The sequence below is a fragment of the Cyprinodon tularosa genome, unplaced genomic scaffold (assembly GCF_016077235.1).
Source record: "Cyprinodon tularosa strain WSP-4 unplaced genomic scaffold, ASM1607723v1 ctg314, whole genome shotgun sequence".
Classification (NCBI taxonomy): domain Eukaryota; kingdom Metazoa; phylum Chordata; class Actinopteri; order Cyprinodontiformes; family Cyprinodontidae; genus Cyprinodon; species Cyprinodon tularosa.
In genome coordinates, this window is record NW_024039024.1 from 208885 (window position 1) to 218940 (window position 10056).

The window sequence follows — 10056 nt, forward strand, 5'->3', positions numbered from 1 at the left end:
TCAGGATACAGACACCAGGGATGCTGAAGATGACAGTCAGTTTACCACTTGAAGCAGCAAAATGACTGTTAAGTATTTCCATGATCCAGATGTGACACAGCAGGCTAATATGGCATAACATACGAATGGCAGTGGTCATGCAGAGCAAAAGTAAAATAAGGGAAATATAGATATATAAAGATCCGGATTTAAAATCTTTGTTGTATAAATGAATAGTTTTGATTCAAATTGTGTGCACCACCTGTCATACATGTTTAAGTAAACACAGCATTAAAGAAAGAAGAGACTAAGCCTCTTTCTTTGGTGATTCAAATCAGCATTTTCTCCTGCAGCACATCACATCAAGTAACTGCAGTGCCATCTCTCCATATCTCAGAATGCTCTCTTTGTCCATCTTACATAGAGCATTTGTAATTTACATTGGCTAGTTTGCAAGTCTTCAAGAAGTTGAAATGTATATCATTAAGACCTCTTGTTAGCATTTTTTTTTCTTTAACCAAAGCCCATCTCAAAGGTCACATGAGACAGGAGCAATCTTAAAAGGTTTCTCCTAGGCTGTAAAAAGCCGCATCAAATGAGTGAAGGGTCAGTGCACAAACAGTTAGAGGGAAGCCTCTGGGAGATGTTTAAAATTGGATCTGCCATTTTCTGAAAAATGTTCTGTTGATTTGATACTTTTCAAATCTGGATTTTGTTCCTGAGGACCACCATAATATTTGATGAAGACAAATTACAGGTGCCTCCCTCTACAGTAAAAGAACAGTAAGCAGAAGGGTCTACTTCATCTTTTTATGTGTTTAAAAAGAAATGTCTATACTGTAAATGGAAAAGCATAATAGATCAAGAAAAGGACCCTAAATGGCAATGCCAGTTATTTTAATTATTCATGTATTATTTTAATGTCCCAGGACATTTTAGGAAATGTCTGTGAACTTGCATCAGTATTTCTTAAAGCCTCACATCAAAAGGAAAAAAACCCTTGAATTTGTGATGTCACTAGGGTTTAAAATGCTGATTTGTGGGTGCTGACTTTCTGCAGCTATGCAAAACTTCCAACAAAAAATTAAAAGTCTCGCTCTCTGAAGCCAAGTTTAGGCATCATTGAAAAGTAAACTAAAAAATAAGTTGGAATCAAAGTCAGAGCAGGCTTTCAACGCAACTTTCCAAGGGCAAAAGAATAACATGCAGTTTCTGAAATATGTTTCCTTTCCTCTTTGAAACTCACAGTCATAAACTCTGTTTGTTTGCTGCTGTGTGGAGATGACAAGTACAGAGCTTTCTTTAAACTTGTCCAGTGAAAGTCAATGGGGGTTAAATTAAAGAGAGACGGCGCCCTTATGATAGGCAAAGCTAAGACCGATTTATTTTTCAGAAAACTATATTTATATCCATGTTGAATAAGCTGGAGAGTTCACAAGTAAAAGCATATTTCTTTCCTTCTGTGTGTATAATTTTCACTGCTGATGTGATTGAGTGTGAGCCCGTGTCTGTAGCTGTTGGCTGACAGCCTTATTGGCATTTTCTACGGTGATTTCTATGAGCTTACTCTATTAGAATCACAGAGGGCTTCCATCTAGTCAGCAGCCGCCTGCATGCAAAAGCAGTGTCCCTGGAGCCTCTGTTTACAAACCAAGTCGGATTTACTGCTCTCTAAAACAGCCAGGCTAAAGCTCGGCTACCCAGCAACAGCAAGCACTTTCACCCCCCTTTCCTTCTCGCCCCTAAATCAGACAACCCATCCCCACTATGCACACACTCACACACACATATGACACCCCCACCCTCAACTGCTGGTCCTTAGGGCTTTCATTTTGCTGCTCATCCTTAGTCAACTCTAACCAGAATCTGTTTTAAAACTTTCCCGACTGAGGGCTTTTTTTTTTATGTAAATGCTGTCGCGCAAATGTGAAGCATCGCTTACAAATCAAATCCACCTTCTTAGAACCAAAAAAAAGTGACACTTCAAACAGAATTGTTTAAGTCTACAAATAACAAAATTGAAAGAGGATTGGTATGTTGTTTTGACAAAAGAAAAAGAAGGGACTTCAAGAACCCATTTATAAACATTGAATTCGAGCCTTACCCTGAGTGAAAAGTCTTTTGTATTTTTTAAAACAGAAGAAAAAATGACTTGATGTTTTTTCTTTTTTATTGTGCATCTTAATTTTTTTTTACACTGAATCTAATCATCATGTTCTTTGACACATAGATATATCCCTTAGTGACAGACAAATAGAAAATGAAGAAAAGGGTTGCTGAAAGTTATATAGCCCAATAATTACTAACAATATCAAACTAAATGTAAGACTATATGTTGTGCACAGTCACAGCTAAGTGTTGCAACTTATACACTTTTCAAATCTCTCTAAATCAGTGTTGTTAAATATTTCCTGTACAATTTATTAATTTATTCATATCTATGAAATGTTTAACATAGAACTTTTTTGTGAACGCAGTTTAAGTTGGTAGTGTTTTAAAATGTAATTTTTAACTATACCCTGCCTTATGACATTGTCCTCCATTGTGCTGGAAAAAAAGCTTTAGTCTTTACTAAATTGCTTCTAGATGGAACAGAAGTTGCTCCTGCATTACATTTTTGATTTCATTCTTGTATTGAAGTTACAAAGTTTGACAAAGGAAAATTGATTTTAAAAACAAACTGGCCATTTCAATCAAGCTGAAGGAGTGACATCAGTTTCCTCTGTACATTCACATTTTCGTCTGAGCTTGCAATCATTAAATTGTTGGTGTTTTCGCAAAGTGATTAGATGAAGCAAAATGTCATTAACTTTCTAAAAACTTTATATTATGGTCACTTGCAATCACTCGAAAATAACAAGATATCTGGCATCTTAAAACAGTTGACCACAAATGCAATCTGCAAAATGTAACCTTGAGTAACTCTCTCTAGACCAGGGTGAGACAAACTCAAACCCTCAACAGTTGGTGGGTGTTCCAGTACCCTGGTCCAGCAAACCTGAATCAAATAACTGAAATGCCTTCTCAACATACAGTCAATTTTCAGAGTACTGCTAATGACTTGATATTTTGACTGAGGTATAAAAGCAGAAAAACGTCTAAACGGAGCAGGACAGAGTGTACAATAAAGAAACAGTAACACTAAAAGTATAAAAAGATGTTTCAAGCTAGCAAAACACAACAAAACATTATCAAATAAACACATTCAAAAAGACACGACCCATTGCTTCTAAACTCAAAAGAAAGCTTTGTTTATCACTTCTTTTTGGCAGCCAGTATTTAGTGTTTAACTTGACAGACAGCAGAAACTTGGCTCTTCGTTTATGCACTGTGGCCTCTCTGTTTGCCCTCATTATAAAGGTTTGACCTGCCAACACACCAAGAACAAAATGAACTAAACATAAATAGTCAGCAAGCAATATGGATGGCAGAATACCAATAATGAAAACAGGTCAGTGCTGATAACATCATATTTATTTTTTTTATTGTGTTATTTGGTGGTGGTTGTTGGGGGGGGGTTCCTTGGCAACAATATTTTGAATTTGCTCAGAGCTGCTAACTTGGCATCCATAACTGACAGATTTACACAACTCTGGTATAATACTGTTATTCTTTCTATCAAAAAAATATCTCACTGTTAGTTGTATCTAAAATGTAAACTAGTGTACAGCAGCATAAACTAGTGTACTAGTGTACAGCAGCATTTATATATATATATATATATATATATATATATATATATATATATATATATATATATATATATATATATATATATATATATATATATATATATATATATATATATATATATATATACCTGATATATATATATATATATATATATATATATATATATATATATATATATATATATATATATATATATACAAATTAGTGTAGTGTATTTCTTAAATAAACATTTTTCAGCAAAGACATTGCCAAAATTTACTCTTCTGCAAGCCGTCCTGATCCGACACTTGCTTTCTGTTTTTTCACTTTTCTGATAAGGTTTTCTCTGCATTTCTTTTAGGCAGGTTATGCCATGTTATAACACTTTGAAATAAAAAAATAAAAATTATATAATCACCTTTGGGTAGCACAGCTTGAGGCATGTAGCTACCAAAGCCAATGGCTTTATTTTGGGCTGCAGTAAAGCTCTTTATCTTCTCGCGAGAATAAGAACAGCCCAGCGAAACTGCCACTGGGGATGGTGGCACAGAAATTTGCAAAAGCGGTTTTCTGATCAGAGCCAGTTATGGGAGATGTCAATTACAGGGCCTTAAAAGAGGACATAGTAGGTAAAAGTGTTTCCTAGTGCTGCTATGAGGTTCACCCACTGACCTCCAGGCCTTTTCTTCGGTTAGCATTTGTCAGTCACCACACCTGAGTCACTGATTGTCACTTTAGCCATACAGTAGCTTCAGTATGTAGGTTTTCCAGACTTGTAATCAATACATTTTCCTTTTGATGGACAAACACTGCAGACAAAAAAATTTCCCCTTACATGAGTGCAGCTGATTGAGCCATACTTTGCAAATATGATTGAAAAACTGGTTCAGCTCTACAGGAAGTTAGTCTTTGATGCTTTATGGTTGCCGTAAGCTGAAAGCAATGTATTAACACAGCATCTCACATTCAGTCTTCCTCTTACCACTTCTTAGATTTAGCTAAAACTGTGTTATGTTGTAAATCACGAAGAATCTAGGCCTTACTTCCATTTTCAACATTACTTCTGTTTGATGCTCATGAAATAAAAAAATAAAAATAAAAAAAAACGGTGACCAACACTTTGCTTTTTAGCAACGAGTCTACAATCAAAAGGTCTGGTGCAAAATACCAAACCAAAACAAGCAGCATAACTGAATACCATGATTTAAAATGCAAAGGCTCAGTGGCTCATTGGGCAGCACTGCTGCCATGCGGCAAAAAGGTTCGCTGTTCAATTCCTGTCCCAGTGTCTTTCTGCATGGAGTTTACATGTTCTCTCTGAGTATGCATGGTTTCTCTCCATGTTCTCCAGCTTCCTCCCTCAGGCCACAGACTGTTAGGTTAATTGGCTTCTCCAAATTCTCTTTCAGCCCTGCGATGAATTAGCAACATGTCCAGGGTGTACCCCGCCTCTCGCCCGTTGACGGCATGAGACCATGCTTGAGATAAGCTTGACGGAAAATGAATGGATGGTCCCAAAGGGAAATTAACTTTGTTTTATTTCGATTGTAGATGTTAATAGCTGTAGACAGGAAAAATATTTTATAATGGTTTGTCTTGTACCAGATCTGGAGAAAAATTTGACCGAAAACACTGTTCTTGTTTAACAGTCTTCTGAGGAGGATGTTCACTGTTTCCCATGATGACTTCATTTTATACAGCATTATTTTTGTAAAACCATATCCAGAGGTTGTAGAGGAGTTCCTAGAATAGAACCTGCGTTCTTTATCAGCTTACAGTATCAGCAGTTGACCTCTTTCAAGTCATTTGGTCTGATGCTGTTACCCCAGCAGATGATGGCAGAAAGAGATTGCGCTCTCTACAACAGACATATAGAAGACATGCAACATCTTGCTACAAACATTAAAGGACCTAAACTACCATAGAAGTATAGGCTGTTCTGTCCCTTCATGTAGATGGCTTCACAGCCAGGTCTACTGTTGAGTTTACTGTATTGTGCAGGTTAATACAATTGTCTTTATTCTCCTCCAACACCTACAGTTCTTCTCCCATGATGTTTATAGCGTGCATGTTGTTCCCATTTCTTCTGAAATCTACAATCATTTCCCTAGTTTTGTTCACTTTCAGAATTTCAGATTATTGTTTCCACACCATGCCACAAAGTGATTTTACAAACTCCTGGGATTCAAATTATTGGCAAACTTTGATCATCCATAACTGCAGAGTCATAATAGTATTTCAGCCGATTATAGAACATAATTTTTGGAAGTGCACAAAATTAAAATGTGGTGAGAGTACCATCACCTGTTGTGTTCCTGTGCTGCTAACTACCTGATTTGAAAGTTGACCCCTCATTCTCACAAACTACAGTCTGTTGTTCAGGCAGTCTTTGATCCAGGCGATTGTTCATGCATCCACCTTCATGTATTCTTAAATTTCTGACAAAGCAAATCAGGGTGAATCATGTTAAATACACTTGGGAATTAAAGAACATGATCTTCACAATTCTGTCTGTCTAGTCCAAATGACAGGGTTTGTTGAAGCTGGTGTATGGTGGAATCTTAAACTCCAAATCCACAGTGATAAGCAAACTGTGGGGAGTCTTGATAACGGCTTGTTTGGTAGCAAAGCTGGACCAACATGAATTTATCTGAGATCTTCATGATGTATGATTTAAGGGCAACAGATCTAAAGTAATTGAGGACTATTGGCTGAGTTTTCTTTGGTCTTATAGTGATGTGAAACATGTTTTACAGATGACATATTATGTCAAAATACCTAACAGTCATGTTTTTGGACTGTGGGAGGAAACCAGGGTACCCGGAGAAAACCCACTTATGCTCAGGGAGAACATGCAAACTCTATGCAGAAAACCCCAAGCTGCAAGGCAGCAGTGCTAACCACTGTGCCACTGAGCAGCCAGGTTTAAAACATAAAGATTGAAATTTTTGACAACCCCAATATTTTGCACCCGTAATAACAGCACAGAAAACAGAGGTGCTGGATCAAGATCTCAAACCTTTTCTCCATTTCCTGGTCTGTGCTTTGTGCTGCCGTAGATATTTTCTGACCAATGGGAGTAACATTGTCACATGGTTGACTTCGTTGTGAATTATATTTCACTTGCTAAAGCTACAATTTAAATTAAAACCTGGTCATAACAAAAAAAGAAAAGTCTACTTTTGGACTGAACATTCAACTCACTTTTATCAGAGCAAAACATTACAACTCTCTACTACATGTGCTGAAACCAGCCTATAGAGGATCCTGACTTTAGCCAGAATAGGTTGGATTTTTTTTGTTTTGTTCTTCCAGTATTTTTGAATATAGATGTTTTACTTATACTATATTACTATAGTATATTACTATTATTACTATATTTTGGTATTGAACAGTTCTCAGATTAATTTAGTGCGGTTATGATGGCCCCACTTAGACATAAACATATCTGTGAATCAGGGCCAATGTGCTGTCTTGTCATTGAATGCTTTAAGTGGTTTTCTTACGTAGCATGCATGAATCTATTTAGAATGCTGTAATTACATGGTTGATATAACATTTGATATATCTGATGTATTTATTTATTATAAGTACACAGAGAGATGGCCCTTTTCAGTTTGCCCTTGGAGTGTGAATGTAGGGACGTACCATCACATTTAGTGAAGTATGGCTTTACAGATGGCAGCAGTGGCCCTGAAGCATAGAGTCTGGCACAACAACAACAATCTACATTCTGCTGTTGGAGGAGACACATCTTATTAATTTGTTCATCAATGTCATGGTAGTGCTATGAAGCCCTATCTCCATTTCATTACAGTTTCAACTACAATTTCAAACTACAGTTCAACTACAAGTGTACTTCTGTCACCATCATGCCGGTTTGCAATGTCAGAATGATTCTTTTTACACTTGTAAGAGCTGTGTTTAAACTTTGTTTTTCATTAAAAATGTTTTTTTTTTCATAACTTCATGTAGGAATAAGTTCTAAGAAGAAAGGTTTTGTGTCCTTACTTTATAATCAACAACTAAATGGCTCTCTGTTAGGACAACAAATGGAAGCGTGAATCTACCTCAGATCATGGTCAAACAGGTCACTCTGCACACATATGGTGTTACTTCACAACAACTCTCATTCAAAATATAATTATTTATTAAGCACAATTTTTCAACCTTAAGTCAAACATATCTCAGCTAAAGGCTGTATATGTTTGGAAGAAATATATAACTTTGACCTGTAACTTAACAAGGAAAAAAGGAATGAAAAACAGCTGAAAGACCTAATCTTTAAAATAATGCAATGATATCACAGTTACACGGATTTTATGTTTGAGAACCAAAGTTTATCTTGAAGAGTTTGGAATTATGTCAAATTGACTTTAAACCAATTTAAAGCAAATGGAATGTGTTAAAAACAACACACAATGCAATCCAAGGAGGGCAAACAAAACATGATTTAGTAAAATAATACTTTATTAAATTATTTGCCAAGTCAGAAACCTATGAGCGCTATGGTAATTGATTGTTAGCTGTGTGTTTGATCCTAATAGAATATTTAAATGGGTCTAACCAATTAAGCGCCTTTAGCTAGGTTTTTTCTCAATAAAACTATGGATATCAGCTAGAAGATTAATTTAAAAGGACTCTTGTCATATTTAGGCAAATAAATGCTCAACAGCAAAAGAAATGTCAGCATGCTGTAGCCTACCATCCAATCACAATTACCTTCTTGTTAGCTTTCTTAAAACAAAAGTAAACACGTTAAAAGGTCAAAAACCACATATATATATTTTTTTTACTTTTAACACTTTACCTACTTTTTACAGACCTTTCCTTTGATGAGTTTAAGAAAAGCTTAGCGTGTCAGCCCTGTAGCAGGAAAGATAATGTCCTTTTTTCATTCCTTCAGTGTCTGGCATCTAAAAGTGTCCTATAAACCTAAAGAGAAATGTTGCATAATGGTCAGTTTTGGCAAGAATCCGTTCTGAGAAGTCCACTTAGCCTTTGATTGATCTGCGTATTCTGATCCTGGGTTATATGGCCATTGATGATGGCTCTCTCATGTGTACCTCTTTGGAGGGACGTACCTGTGTGAGTGTCTTGTGAGAGAGGGAATTTCAAGCAGTTTGGAGAGGAGAGTAAATATTCTTTCTTCATTAATAATCAAAGTTAACAGGTAATAAGCCTGGACATAGATCTTCTAAGTTCAAAATCAATATCATGGCTTATGGTTCACAAAAGGATTGCAAAAACAGAAGGCTTTAGAATTGGTTCGGTTTAATTATATACAAGTAAAGGATGGTGTCAGACCTGAGTGAAATTGGCCCTCCACCCCCTACATCCCAACTTCTTTAAATGAAACTAAAAAGGTCTTAAAACTTTTTTCATGGTTTGTAAAGCAAATATTTCCCTTTGTGCCATTATCATCTTGAAGATATCAAGGTCAATCAGACCCATAACCTTCTTGTAAACAGAACATTGGTGTCAAAAATTTCAGCTATGGGCTTATTTTTTTTTGGATATGCTACATTTTTTTTTTTTAAGAAAAGTTCATAGTTAAAATATTGAGAAACCACCCCATCACTGAATCAAAGAAATAATTTTTCTTAATAATAATAATAATAACTTCCATAGGCTACCGAAGGTCAACAAGCGCCCCTAACTTCTTCACATCATATGAGACTGGGTTAAAGCTTTTAACTAAACCTTTTGACCTTCAATTTTTTTTATCAATAAGAAAAACATATGCTTCACAATTCAGCACAAACATAGCAAAGACATTTTACATGATTCTTATTTGATTTGGTCATTGAACGTTGGTCAGTAACTTTAAAAACAAAAGCAGCCCAAATGAAAATGTATGCTGTACAAACCAGCATTAAAATAGACAAAATGACTGACACCAATTTAATTTGATTTAATTAAATGGGAACTGGCACTAGAGTTACCGATATTACAGTTCTAGCTTTGCTACAGTAATTAGTACCATAGGTTTTTTCACAATAGATAGAAGTTCTAGTTCTACTGGTGACCCTAATTATGCTTTTATTTCAGACAATATTGATAACCAGAGCTACTGGTTGTTTTCTCGTATGATATCTTTGGATGTGTGAGGATTGTAAGAATTTACTTTTGTTTTAATAATAATAATAATAATAATAATAATAAATCCAATTTGTACCGCACTTTTCATTAACAAAAATCTCAAAGTGCTACACAGTGCAAATAAAATCAAAGATAAAAATCAACATCATAAAAATCATGTGGTGTAAAGGAAGAAAATATTCTAACATAGTTAACTTTGGAAAAAGATTGGCTTCTGATTCTTCCCTTCCCCAGGTCCACTCGGCGAGCTGCGTTTGGTAATAAAACCAACATTGCGTGTTGACGTCACAGAATTACAGAGTT